This window comes from Elephas maximus, chromosome 25, assembly GCF_024166365.1.
Source record: "Elephas maximus indicus isolate mEleMax1 chromosome 25, mEleMax1 primary haplotype, whole genome shotgun sequence".
NCBI classification, from domain to species: domain Eukaryota; kingdom Metazoa; phylum Chordata; class Mammalia; order Proboscidea; family Elephantidae; genus Elephas; species Elephas maximus.
The window spans coordinates 65,038,924-65,051,596 of record NC_064843.1 but is presented as its reverse complement, the minus strand read 5'-3'; positions in this window follow the sequence as shown (position 1 = coordinate 65,051,596).

The window sequence follows — 12,673 nt, the reverse complement described above, 5'->3', positions numbered from 1 at the left end:
TTGAGCTTATTGTTGCAGCCACTGTGTCAATCCACCTTGTTGAGGGTCTTCCTCTTTTCTGCTGACCCTATACTCTGCCAAGCATGATGTCCTTCTCCAGGGACTGATCCCTCCTGACAACATGTCCAAAGTATGTAAGATGCAGTCTTGCCATCCTTGCTTCTAAGGAGCATTCTGGTTGTACTTCTTCTAAGACAGATTTGTTTGTTCTTTTGGCAGTTCATGGTATATTCAATATTCTTTGCCAACACCACAATTCAAAGGCTGAAGTAGCAGGCCCAAAAGAGAGTTATGTCACTTCCAAAATCCAAAGAGGCCCAGTAGGCTTTGTGCCTCCTTTTTAATTGTGGGATGGACCAGATTCAATAACTTATGCTTCAGTTTATAAGGAATGTTTTTACAAGTTCCATAGCACTGGACCTCTAGATATTTCACTGACGTGAAAGGTGCCTGAATTTTTGTCTGATTAATTTCCCACCAGCTAGCAAGCAAATATGAAGATCAAAGACCACAGCCTTCAGTTTGGATTACACCTCAACATAAAGAAAACAAAAATCCTCACAACTGGACCAATGAGCAACATCATGATAAACAGAGAAAAGATTGTAGTTGTCAAGGATTTCATTTTACTTGGATCCACAATCAACAGCCATGGAAGCAGCAGTCAAGAAATCAAAAGATGCATTGCATTGGGCAAATCTGCTGCAAAGGACCTCTGCAAAGTGTTGAAGAGCAAAGATGTCACCGTGAAGACTAAGGTGCGCCTGACCCAAGCCATGGTATTTTCAATCACATCATATGCATGTGAAAGCTGGACAATGAATAAGGAAGACTGAAGAAGAGTTGAGGTCTTTGAATTGTGGTGTTGGCCAATAATATTGAATATACAGTGGACTGCCAAAGAACGAGCAAATCTGTCTTGGACGAAGTGCGGCCAGAATGCTCCTTAGAGGCAAGGATGGTGCGACTGTGTCTTACATACTTTGGACATGTTGTCAGGAGGGATCAGTCCCTGGAGAAGGACATCATGTTTGGCAGAGTACAGGGTCAGCGGAAAAGAGGAAGACCCTCAATGAGGTGGATTGACACAGTGGCTGCAACAATGAGCTCAAACAGAAAAATGATTGTAAGGATGGCGCAGGACCGGGCAGTGTTTCGTTCTGTTGTGCATAGGGTCGCTATGAGTCAGAACCAACTCGATGGCACCTAACAACAACAGCAAGCAAAAGTTTTACCAATAAGTCCGGAGTTATTGACACTTCTCCCTTAGTAGGTCCAACTAGCTTAATGTGAAGGACCAGTGTGACGTCTCGTAGAAAGGAAAGGCTATCAAGGACCCCTAAGATAGGACACTGAAGGTGTATCTCTGGCACAGCCAGATGAAGGCAAATACCTTCTGGTGGTCCTTTGAAGCAGGTATGGAGAAAAAGGCATTAGCCAGATCAATAGCTGCACACCAGGTACCAGGAGATGTATTAATGTGCTCAAGCAATGAAACTACATCTGGAACATTAGATGCAATTGCGGCTGCCACCTGGTTAAGCTTTCAATAATCTACCATCATTCTCCAACCTCCATCTGTGTTTTGCACAGGCCAAATATGCGAGCTGAATGGGGATGTGGTGGGAATCACCACCCCTGCATCCTTCAAGTCCTTGATGGTGAAAGTAATCTCTGAAATGCCGTATTACTTTTGCTTTACTATTTTCCTGCGTAAGGGCACTTCTGATGGCTTCCACTTGGCTTTTTGTACCATAATAGCCCTTACCCTACTTGTCAGGGATCCAGCACGAGTGTTCTTCCAGTTACTGAGCATATCTATTCCAATTATGCATTCTGAAACTGGGGAAATCACTACAGGATGAGTTCAGGGACCTACTGGACCTACTATGAGACGGACATGAGCTAAGACTCCATTAATAACCTGACCTCCATATGCCCCCACCCTGATTGTTGGGCCACAGTGACATTTTGGGTCTCCTGGAATTAGTGTCATTTCAGAGCCAGTATCCAGTAATTCCCCCAAAATCTGATTATTTCCTTTTCCCTGATGAACATTCATTCTTGTAAAAGGCTGTAGATCCCTTGGGGGAAGGCCGGGAGAAAGATCAATAGTATAAATTTTTGGCAGTGTAGTGGAGTTATTCCTCAAGGGGACCTCCCCTCCCCATCATTCAAGGGGTAGTGGGTCTTTAAACTCACTCAAGTCTGGGAATTGGTTGAGGGGCCGTGACCCTCTATTCTAGAGATTCAAGTTAGACTGCTGTTTACTTGACCTAGAATTCTTCTGCTTGTACAGATCAAGTAAATATTTAGTAGATTTCTCATCTATTTCACTCCCGGGGATACCAAGACACAGTAGCCAATGCCATTAAGTCCATACAAGTCAGAGTATTCTGATTACTGCTTTGACTTCACTTTCCATTGTGATAATCACACCTACCTTGTCTTTGTCTACTGAGTGCTGCCACTTGGTCTCTACCACTATGGGTTCCCATCAGAGCCATTGTAGTTAGGTGTCTTAATTCAGTTAGGCTTTCCACTGTCAAATCTGACTTACATAAAATAACAATTACAGCAGTCTTCAAGAATGCTGGGGCTTCCTTCACAAATTTTTTTTTCACCTCTGCTCACTCCATGTGTGGGGCTGTGGGTCTAATCTGATAAATCCACTCTGGCATGCCAATTTCCCTAAGCCTTTGGATATCTTCTTCTACAGTATGCCAGGGCAGGGCTGGTACTTCAACTTAATTAAGTGTAGGCCTCTATGTATCATGCTTCAGCAACCCAACCAAATAAACTATTAGATCCTTTCCTAACCTCCCAAACTGAAACACTGAAAGAAGAAACTGTGCTTAGTGGGTCCATGTCTTTAAACTCAGACTGATCCATCTTTATGTTCTTTGTACCATTATCCCACACCTTTAATAATCATTCCCACACATATTACCCAGGTTTCTGTTTGTACATACTAAAAAAGTCAAGCAATTTTTTGGGGAGTGTAGTGTACCTCCTTCTAGGTCACACTTTGTACTTCCCTTTTCAGGACTCATTGGGACTTAAGTCTAGTTATAGGTCTAGAAGCCAAAATGGGTGGTGGGGATGTGTTTTGACAACATTCAGCATTATCTTGCAAGGCATATACATCAGGCAATGTCCCCAGACAATGACTCAGACAAAGACTTCAGAATCTGCTGGGTTAATCACATCAGATGGTGGTGGAAGGGCTAATGCTTTTACCAAGGAGGGTGGCTTAGCAGACAAAGATGGAATAATCTCTTCAGAGGGAATTAGAGAGATGGTTCTGTTGGTAGCAGTAATTCAATGGAATTTAGGAGCTTTGTCCCCAGCTTCCTGATTATCTGCCCATATGTCCCCATTGCAAGTTTCAGGATCCCATTTCTTTGCAATCAATACCCTCACTTTAACTTCAGACACCACTCGAGGTTGGGAACTCAGTTGGCATTATAGTTCAGCCACTCTTACAATAAGACTCTGGGTTTGGTTTTTGGCATTATCAGCTCCTTTACTACAAGAAATAAGACTTTCCTTCAAGGCACAAGTGGAAAATTTGAGGTCATTTTTGCTGCACTTGAGCTTTGACTCTGAAGCCCTGAGCTCATCTCTTTCTTTCACCACTTTGTCTAGCAAAAGTAGGATCAACCAACCAGCTTCCTTATACTTCTCATTATGACAAAATTGTAGAAAGGTAACAAACATGCAATCATGCAGAGCCTCACCTCTCACAAATAACCTGATCTGTTGGTGGCAATATTGTGTATATTTCTATTGCCATCTCATTCCATGGGTTAGCAGTATCCTCTTTACTACTGGAAGCAGAGTCATCAACATCTTTTAAACTAACCAGGCCCGAGAACAAATTTAGAAAACTCATCCTCACAATTTTGTTTCTCTAGAATCACTCCTGGTACCAAATGTCTTATGTGGGTTCTCTAGAGAAGCAAAACCAGTGCAGAGTGTAAATATATATAGACGGAGATTCATACCAAGAAAATCGTTCACTTGGTTGTAGAGGCTGGAAAATCCCAAGTTCATGGGTCAGGCTGCAAGCTGCTCCTGACTCACATAGCTGCAGCAGTTGGCAAACCTGAGATCTGCAGGTCAAACAGCAAGGCTCTGGCTCACAGGCTGGGAAGGCTGACAATTCCCAAGATCAGCAGGTAAGCAGCTAGCTCAAGTCCCAAGAATCAGGGGTCAGATGAAGAGCCGGCTGCAGGATCCAGAGCAAGTAGAAGCCCTAAGAGCTTTGTCAGAAAAATCCAAATATTTTGGATGTAACTCACACCCCCAAGGAAGCTCCCTTTCAACTGTTTGGCTGCTCATAGCAGATCTCATCATGATTTCATATATCAGATTTCATTATGGAAGTGATTGCTTCATTACATAGCTGTCAAACTACATCATAACTGCCAACCACTGAGAATCATGGCCCAGCCAATTTGACACACAACCTCAACCATCACAGCAAGTTTCATTAGAAAATGGGGAAACATGAATTTGGCAAATTGTTTGGGGTTATTTCCAAAAGCTAAACTACACCTACACTATTATCTGAACATTCCATATAGGGGTGCTTATATTTCCAGAAAATCTGGGAAAGAATGTTCATAGGAGTGTTATTAATAACAGCCCAAGTAGAAACAACCCAAATCAACATACCAAAACCAAACCAAACCCAGTTCCGTCAAGTCCATTCCGACTCATAGCAACTGTATAGGACAGAGTAGAACTGCCCTGCAGAGTTTCCAAGGAGTGCCTGGCGGATTCAAACTGCTGATCTTTTGGTTAGCAGCCATAGCACTTAACCACTACGCCACCAGGGTTTCCGCAAATCAACACAGAAGGCAAAATAAATTGTGGCCTTCATCAAATAAATACTACAGAGCAAAGTAAAGAAAAACAAAACAACCACAGCAACATGGGTGAATCTTAGACATGAAATAGACCAATGATGCCAAATGCCAAAAAGTATATGCTGTGTTCTAGTTCTGTTCACAAGTTTAGAACAGGTAAGTAGATCTGTGTCGAGAGAGGCCAGAGGTTCCTTATGGAGGGGTGGTGTGTGCTGGTTTTCTGCTCCAGACATGCATCTGTAACATTCATCAAGTGTGAACTGAAAATCAGTGGACTTTACAGTATATATTTTATGCTTCAATTAACAAAAAATAGAGACTTGACACGTATCAGCTAGCTATGTTGTACAGAACCTGTTTGGATCCTGTTTTGAATAAAATACCCACATAAAGGCTTTCATGAAACAATCAGGAAATGGAACACTGACTTGATATTACATAATACTAAGTCGTTATTAAGGAGCCCTGGTGGTGCAATGGTTATGCATTCAGCTGTGAACCCACCTAGCAGCTCTGTGGCAGAAAGATCTGGCCATCTGCCTCCATAAAATATTACAGCCAGGAAAACCCTATAGGGCAGTTCTACTCTGTCACATGGGGTCACTGGGATTCTAAATTGACTTTATGGCACTCAACAACAGGTAATTATTATGTTTCACGGATGCTCCATAGGTAGTACAAATGGTTTGCACTTGACCACTAATCTAAAGGTTGGCAGCGTCCTGGAAGAAAAGGCCTGCAATCTGTTTGCATTAAGATTGCAGCCGAGGAAACCCTATTGAGCTCAGTTATATTCTGGAACTTATGGGATCTCTATGAGTTGGAACCATTTGATGGTAACTAACAACAACAAGGGATATTTCAGTTACCTATGCTTGTTTACGTCCTCATCTTAGAATACATGCTGAAGAATGAAATGATATACTACATGGAATTTGCTTCAAAATACTCTGGGGGGTTAAGGGTGGGGCTTGGGAGGGCATACACAAGGTACAGGCTCAGCATTTCTGTTGACAATTGCAGGAGACGATGACAGGCCATGTTGGGGGGGAAGTCATTACACTATTCTCTTAAATTTTGTTGGGAAAATTCCATAATGAAAAGTTTTTTAAAAATCTACACTTGGAGGAAGACCAGAATGAAAAAATAAAAAACTGAAATTTTTAACTTATTTATTACTGTACTTTAGATGAGCTTTTACAGAACAAACTAGCTTCTCATTAAACAGTTAATACATATATTGTTTTGTGACATTGGTTACCAACCCCACATCATGTCAACACTTTCCCTTCTCCACCATGGGCTCTATATTTCCAGCTTACCTGTTCCCTCCTGCCCTCTAGTCCTTGCCCTGGGCTGCTTTGCCCCTTTAGTCTCCTTTTGTTTTATGGACCTGTCTAATCTTTGGCTGAAGTGTGAACCTCGGGAGTGACTTCATTACTGAGCTAAAAGGGTGTTGGGGGCCTTACTCTTGGGATTGAAAATAAAATTTTATCTTAAAGCGAAGACCATTTTGCTTCCCCATGCTGGGAGGTGTGCAATAGGCTATATGGAACAATGTCACTGCGCCCCAGCTCTGCCCTGCCTGTTTCCCCGTCTCCACCCACGCTGATCACCCCACAGGGCCAGGAGCAGTAAGGGGAGCAAACACCCGGCCTGCTTGCCCGCCCGTGCAGGGAGACAGGCCACATGTGTCCTAAGAGGGATTGCCCTGGGATTCTTGTGTATTTACCTTAGCTCATCAAAGTCTCCACCCTGGCTTCCCATGTCCTTGAAAAGGAGGCGGCTGGATATTATTAGCACGCAGCTCTCTGCCTCCCTGCCCTCTCCTGTATCTCTGGGGAAGCAGCCTGGTCCACCGCGCTGCACTCTCTCCAGATGCAGGAGCCAGGCTGCTGGCAGATGTGGCCATATACGGCGCTTCTCACCTGGAGTTCTAATCCAAGATGTTCAGGGAATCACAAGGAGATTCCCAGTGAATGTTAACTTATGAAAGGCTCTGAGAAGAAGACTTACAATGAAACTGAGAGAAACAAAGTAAAAAAGCTTCAAACCCCCCAAACACACACACACAAGTAAGCAGAGAACAGTTATAGGAGGCTCTTTTATTCACTCAGGATCCATGGAAGTGGCTGGCCACCAGGTATGGAAATGTGGGAAGCTGGGGCCTGGATCCAGTTCCAACTGGGAATTGGATTCAAGCTGACCCTCTGCACGCAGTTAGCGATAACGGTGGGGCTTTGCCCACCTTGCTCATTTTACAGTGTAGTTTGTAACCTTGCAGCCCACACAGGCTGTCTCATCCTCTCTGGAGTCTTAAGCCATATGTCTCTTACTTCCCATATTAGAGAGAAACATACAGTCTATAAATAGTTCAACTTTCCTGAACTTCCTGAGAAGCTTAACACACAGCTGGATAGCACAAATGATTAGTTCTTTGCACCTCAGCTAAACGTACTGGGTAATTGTCCTTTAACAATACATTACCAGGAAATATCACTGTAATAGCTGCGGAAGGGCGTGTGGCCATGGCTATTTTGCACTTCTGTTCTGAGTCCACGCAGTTTCTGAGTCAGTGAACTCCCTCCTTATCAGCCTGCTATCTTCTAAGAGACCCTGCTCCAACCCACCTGCACCCTCGCCTCCTCCTCTGATGTCAACTCACCCAGGCCTGCAAGGTCACCAGCTCATGAATCAAACTACACCAACTTGTGAATCAAACCACATTTCAGGACAAGAAAACGTGCAGAAAGGGAACATGGATTTAAATGTGTAGAATAAATCCTTAGCTGGACTGATCAAGAAAACAGGAGAGTATGTTGATTTCCACTATCAAGAATGACAGAGGGGTGTGGTTGTAGTTCCTTAAAAGGATAATTTAGGGCTATTGTTGCCCTTTATGCCAATAAATTTAACAAATTAAATGATCCAGGAAATGTTCTTGAAGAATAGAAGTGAGGAAAAGTATTTAAAACGAAAAATTACTTGGGATATGGAGTTATCCCAGTCAAAGTTGCAGAGTTCAGAGATAAATCAATCAGCTTCAGGGAAAATGTGAAGAGACCAGACAGTGACCCTAAGGAGAAAGGAAAAATCTCATTTCTTAAAACTGTGTTTGGTGTTGTTTCCAGAATCAAAAGAGCATAGGCTGTTGACTGTGCTAAATATTTCAGATTTGGGAAAAATTCAAGCTTCAAGTTTCAGTATTGAAGGATTCTACCAGGGCAATATTAAATGAGGCAGAAAGTTTCAAAGGGATTTGGAAGGAATATACTGAGTTACTGCACCAAAAAGAATTGGTCAATGTTCAATCATTTCAGGAGGTAGCATATGATCAAGAACCAATGGTACTGAAGGAAGAAGTCAAGATTCACTGAAGGCATTAGCAAAAAACAAGGCTTTAGGAATAGACAGAATACCAGTAAAGATGTTTCAACAAATGGATGCAGTCCTGGAGGTGCTCACTCGTGTATGCCAAGAAATTTGGAAGACAGCTACCTGGCCAACAGACTGGAAGAGACCCATATTTATGCCCATTCCAAAGGAAGGTGATCTAACAGAATGCGGAAATTATCAAAGAATAACATTAATATCACACACAAGTAAAATTTTGCTGAAGATCATTCAAAAGTGATTTCAGCAGTATCAACTGGGAACTGTCAGAAATTCAAGCCAGATTCAGAAGAGTATGTGGAACGAGGGATGTCATTGCTGATGTCAAATGGATCTTACCTGAAAGCAGAGAATACCAGAAAGATGTTTACCTATGTTTTATCGACTATGTGAAGGCATTCAGCTGGGTGGATCATAACAAATTATGGATACCATTTCAATGAATGGAAATTCCAGAACACTTAATTGTGCTCTTGAGGAACCTGTACATAGACCAAGAGTCAGTTGTTCAAACAGAACAAAGGGATACTGCATGGTTTAAAACCAGAAAAGATGTGCATCAGGGTTGTATCCTTTCACCATACTTATTCAATCTGTATGCTAAGCAAATAATCAAAGAAGCTGGGCTATAGGAAGAAGAACGTGACGTCAGGATTGGAGGAAGACTCGTTAACAACCTGCAATGTACAGATGATACAATGTTGCTTGCTGGAAGCGAAGTGATCTCAAAGTACTTACTGATGAAGATCAAAGACTACAGCCTTCAGTATGGATTATACCGCAACATAAAAGAAAACAAAAATCCTTACAACTGGACCAATAAGCAACATCATGAAAATGGGGAAAAGGCTGAAGTTGTCAAGGATTTCATTTTACTTAGCTCTACAATCAACATCCATGGAAGTAGCAGTGAAGAAATCAAAGGTCACATTGCACTGGGCAAATCTGCTGTAAAAGACTTCTTTAAAGTGTTAAAAAGCAAAAGTGTTACTTTAAAGACTAAGTTGCTCCTGACCCAAGTCATGATGTTTTCAATCACCTCATATGCATGCTAAAACTGGACAATGAATAAAGAAGACTCAGGAAGAATTGTTGCCTTTGAATTGTGGTGTTGGCAAAGAATATTGCCAGAACAAACAAATCTGTCTTAGAAGAAGTACAGCCAGAGTGCTCCTTAGTAGCAAGAATAGTGAGACTTTGTCTCATGTACTTTGGACTTGTTATCTGGAAGGACCAGTTCCTGGAGAAAGACATGCTTGGTAAATTAGACAGTCAGCAAAAAAGAGGAAGACCCTCAATAAGATGGGTTAACACAGTGGCTGCAACAATGGGCTCAAGCATAATGATGGTCTAATGGCAAAGGACTGGGCAGTTTTGTTTGGTTTTAAGTAGGATCGCCATGAATCAAAACTGACTCGACAGCACCTAAGAACAGCAGCATGTCTTTGGTGAGATCAAATTGGGGAATGATGCTTCTAACCTTTCTGATTCTCATTCATGGAGACTAAAAAGAGCCTGTTTCGATATGTGAAAGTCAGTTTGAAGGGGTGGTGTAGAAGGAGGTAAAGGAAGCTGAGAGCCAAGAGTCATGGTGACAAATGGGTAACAGGTCACACCCTGTCCCTGAAATGTTAAATGCCTTGTGGCCTTAAATATGAGAAATTCTAATAGTATGGCCTTCCACCCTACCCCCCCAAAATTACAAAATATATTTACACCTTTTATGTTATTTATAATTATTGCTCAAACCAGAGACATGTATACAAATATTGGATAGTTTTTACAGTAGTTACTTACAAACTCAAACTTTTGTTTATTCCCTTTTCTCAGTCTGTTTCTATATATTTGGCTCTCAGTGTTTCTGCTATTCCAGAGAATCTTTATTTCAAGCATCTCGATCTTCAGATTGCCTTCCTTTTTCCTTTACCCAAAGCCTCCTGAATCTTTGGTGATTGTTTGACCCCTACTTTTGTCCCTATATATATATATATTTTTTTTTTATTGTGTGTAAAGTTAAAGTTCACAGCTCAAGTTAGTTGCTCATACAAAAATTTATACACACATTGTTATGTGAGCCTAGTTGCTCTCCCTATAACATGACACACACCCCTCCTTCCCACCCAAAACTTCCTGTGTCCATCCAACCAGCTCCTGTGCCTTTCTGAATTTCATCTCACCTCCGGACAGGAGCTGCCCATTAATCTCATATATCTGCTTGAACTAAGAAGTGCACTCTTCAGGAGTATCGTTTTACATCTTATAGTCCAGTCTAATCTTGTCTGGAGTGTTGACTACGGGAATGGTTTTAGTTCTAGGTTAACAGAGAATCCCGGGGCCATGTTTTCCAGGGTTCCTCCAGTCTTCAGTCAAACCATTAAGTCTGGTCTTTTTAGTAGAATTTGAGTTCTACACCCTGCTTCTCTCTTGCTCTGTCAGGGAATCTTTATTGTGCTCCCTACCAGGGCAGTTGTTGGTGGTGGCTGGGAACCATGCAGTTCTTCTGATCTCAGGCTGATGGACTCTCTGGTTTATGTTGTCCTTTCTGTCTCTTCCGCTCTTATTTTCCCTGTGTCTTTGGTGTTCTTCATTCTCCTTTGCTCCAGGTGGGTTGGGACCAACTGATGCATCTTAGATGGCCGCTTGCTAGCTTTTAAGATCCCAGATGTCACTCACCAAAGTGGGATGCAGAATATTTTCTTAATAAACTTTGTTATGCCAATTGATCTAGATGCCCTCTGAAACCATGATCCCCAGGCCTCCACTCCTGCTACTCTCTCCCTCAAAGTGTTTGGTTGTATTCAGGAAACTTCTTAGCTTTTGGTTTTGTCCAGCTGTGCTGACTTCCCCTGTATTGCCTGTTGTCCTTCCCTTCACCTAAGGTAATTCTTGTCTACCATCTAGCTCATGAATACCCTTCTCCCTCCCTCCCCACCCTCGTAACCATCAAAGAATATTTTCTTCTGAGTTTAAACCTTTCCTTGAGTTCTTATAATAGTGGTCTCGTATATTTGTCCTTTTGCGGCTGACTAATTTCACTCAGCCTTCCAGATTCATCCACGTTATGTTTCACAGATTCGTTGTTGTTCTTTATCATTGCTTACTATTACATTGTGTGAATATACCATAATTTGTTTATCCATGCATCTGTTGTGGGGCACCTAGGTTGTTTCTATTTTTTTGCTATTGTGAACAGTGCTGCAATGAACATAAATGTGCATATATTTATTTGTGTGAGGGCTCTTATTTCTCTAGGATATATTCCAAAGAGTAGGATTGCTGGATCATATGGTAGTTCTGTTTCTAGCTTTTTGAGGAAGTGCCAAATTGATTTCCAAAGTCGTTGTACCATTTTACATTCCCACCAGCAGTGTATAAGTGTTCCAATCTCTCCACAACCTCTCCAACATTTATTATTTTGTTTTTTGGGTTAACACCAGCCTTGTTGGGGTGAGATGGTATCTTATCACTGTAGTTTTGATTTGCATTGCTCCAATGGCTAATGATTGTGAGCATTTCCTCATGTATCTGTTACTACCTGAATGCCTTCTTTGGTGAAGTGCCTGTTCATATCCTTCACCCATTTTGAATTGGTTTATTTGTCTTTTTGTTGTTGAGGTTTTGCAGTACCTTGTAGATTTTAGAGGTTAGACTCTGATCAGATAGATATGTTGTAGCCAACAATTTTTACCTAGTCTGTAGGTTGTCTTTTTACTCTTTGAGTGAAGTCTTTTGATGAGGATAAGTATTTGATTTTTAGGAGCTCCCAGTTACCTAGTTTCTCTTCCGGTGTTTGTGCATTGTTAGTAATGTTTTATATTCTGTTTATGCCATGTATTAGGGCTCCTTGCATTGTCCCTATTTTGTCTTCTATGATCTTTATCATTTTAGATTTTATATTTAGGTCTTTGATACATTTTGAGTTCATTTTTGTGCATGGTATGAGGTGTGGGTCTTGTTTCATTTTTTTGCAGTTGGATATCCACTTATGCTCTCACCATTTGTTAGAGAGACTGTCTTTTCTCCATTTAACAGACTTTAGGTCTTTGTCAAATACCAACTGCTCATAGGTGGATAAATTTACATCTGGATTCTCAATTCTGTTCCACTGGTCTATGTATCTGTTGTTGTACCAGTACCAGGCTCTTTTGACTACTGTGGTGGTATAATAGCTTTTAAAATCAGGTAGTGTGAGGCCTCCCACTTTGTTCTTCTTCTTCAGTAATGCTTTACTTATCTGGGCCTTTTCCCCTTCCATATGAAGTTAGTGATTTATTTCTCTATCTCATTAAAAATGCCATTGAAATTTGGATCAGAATTGCATTGTATCTGTAGGTTGCTTTTGGTAGAATAGACATTTTTACAATGTTGAGTTTTCCTATCCATGAGCAAAGTGTGTTTTTCTACGT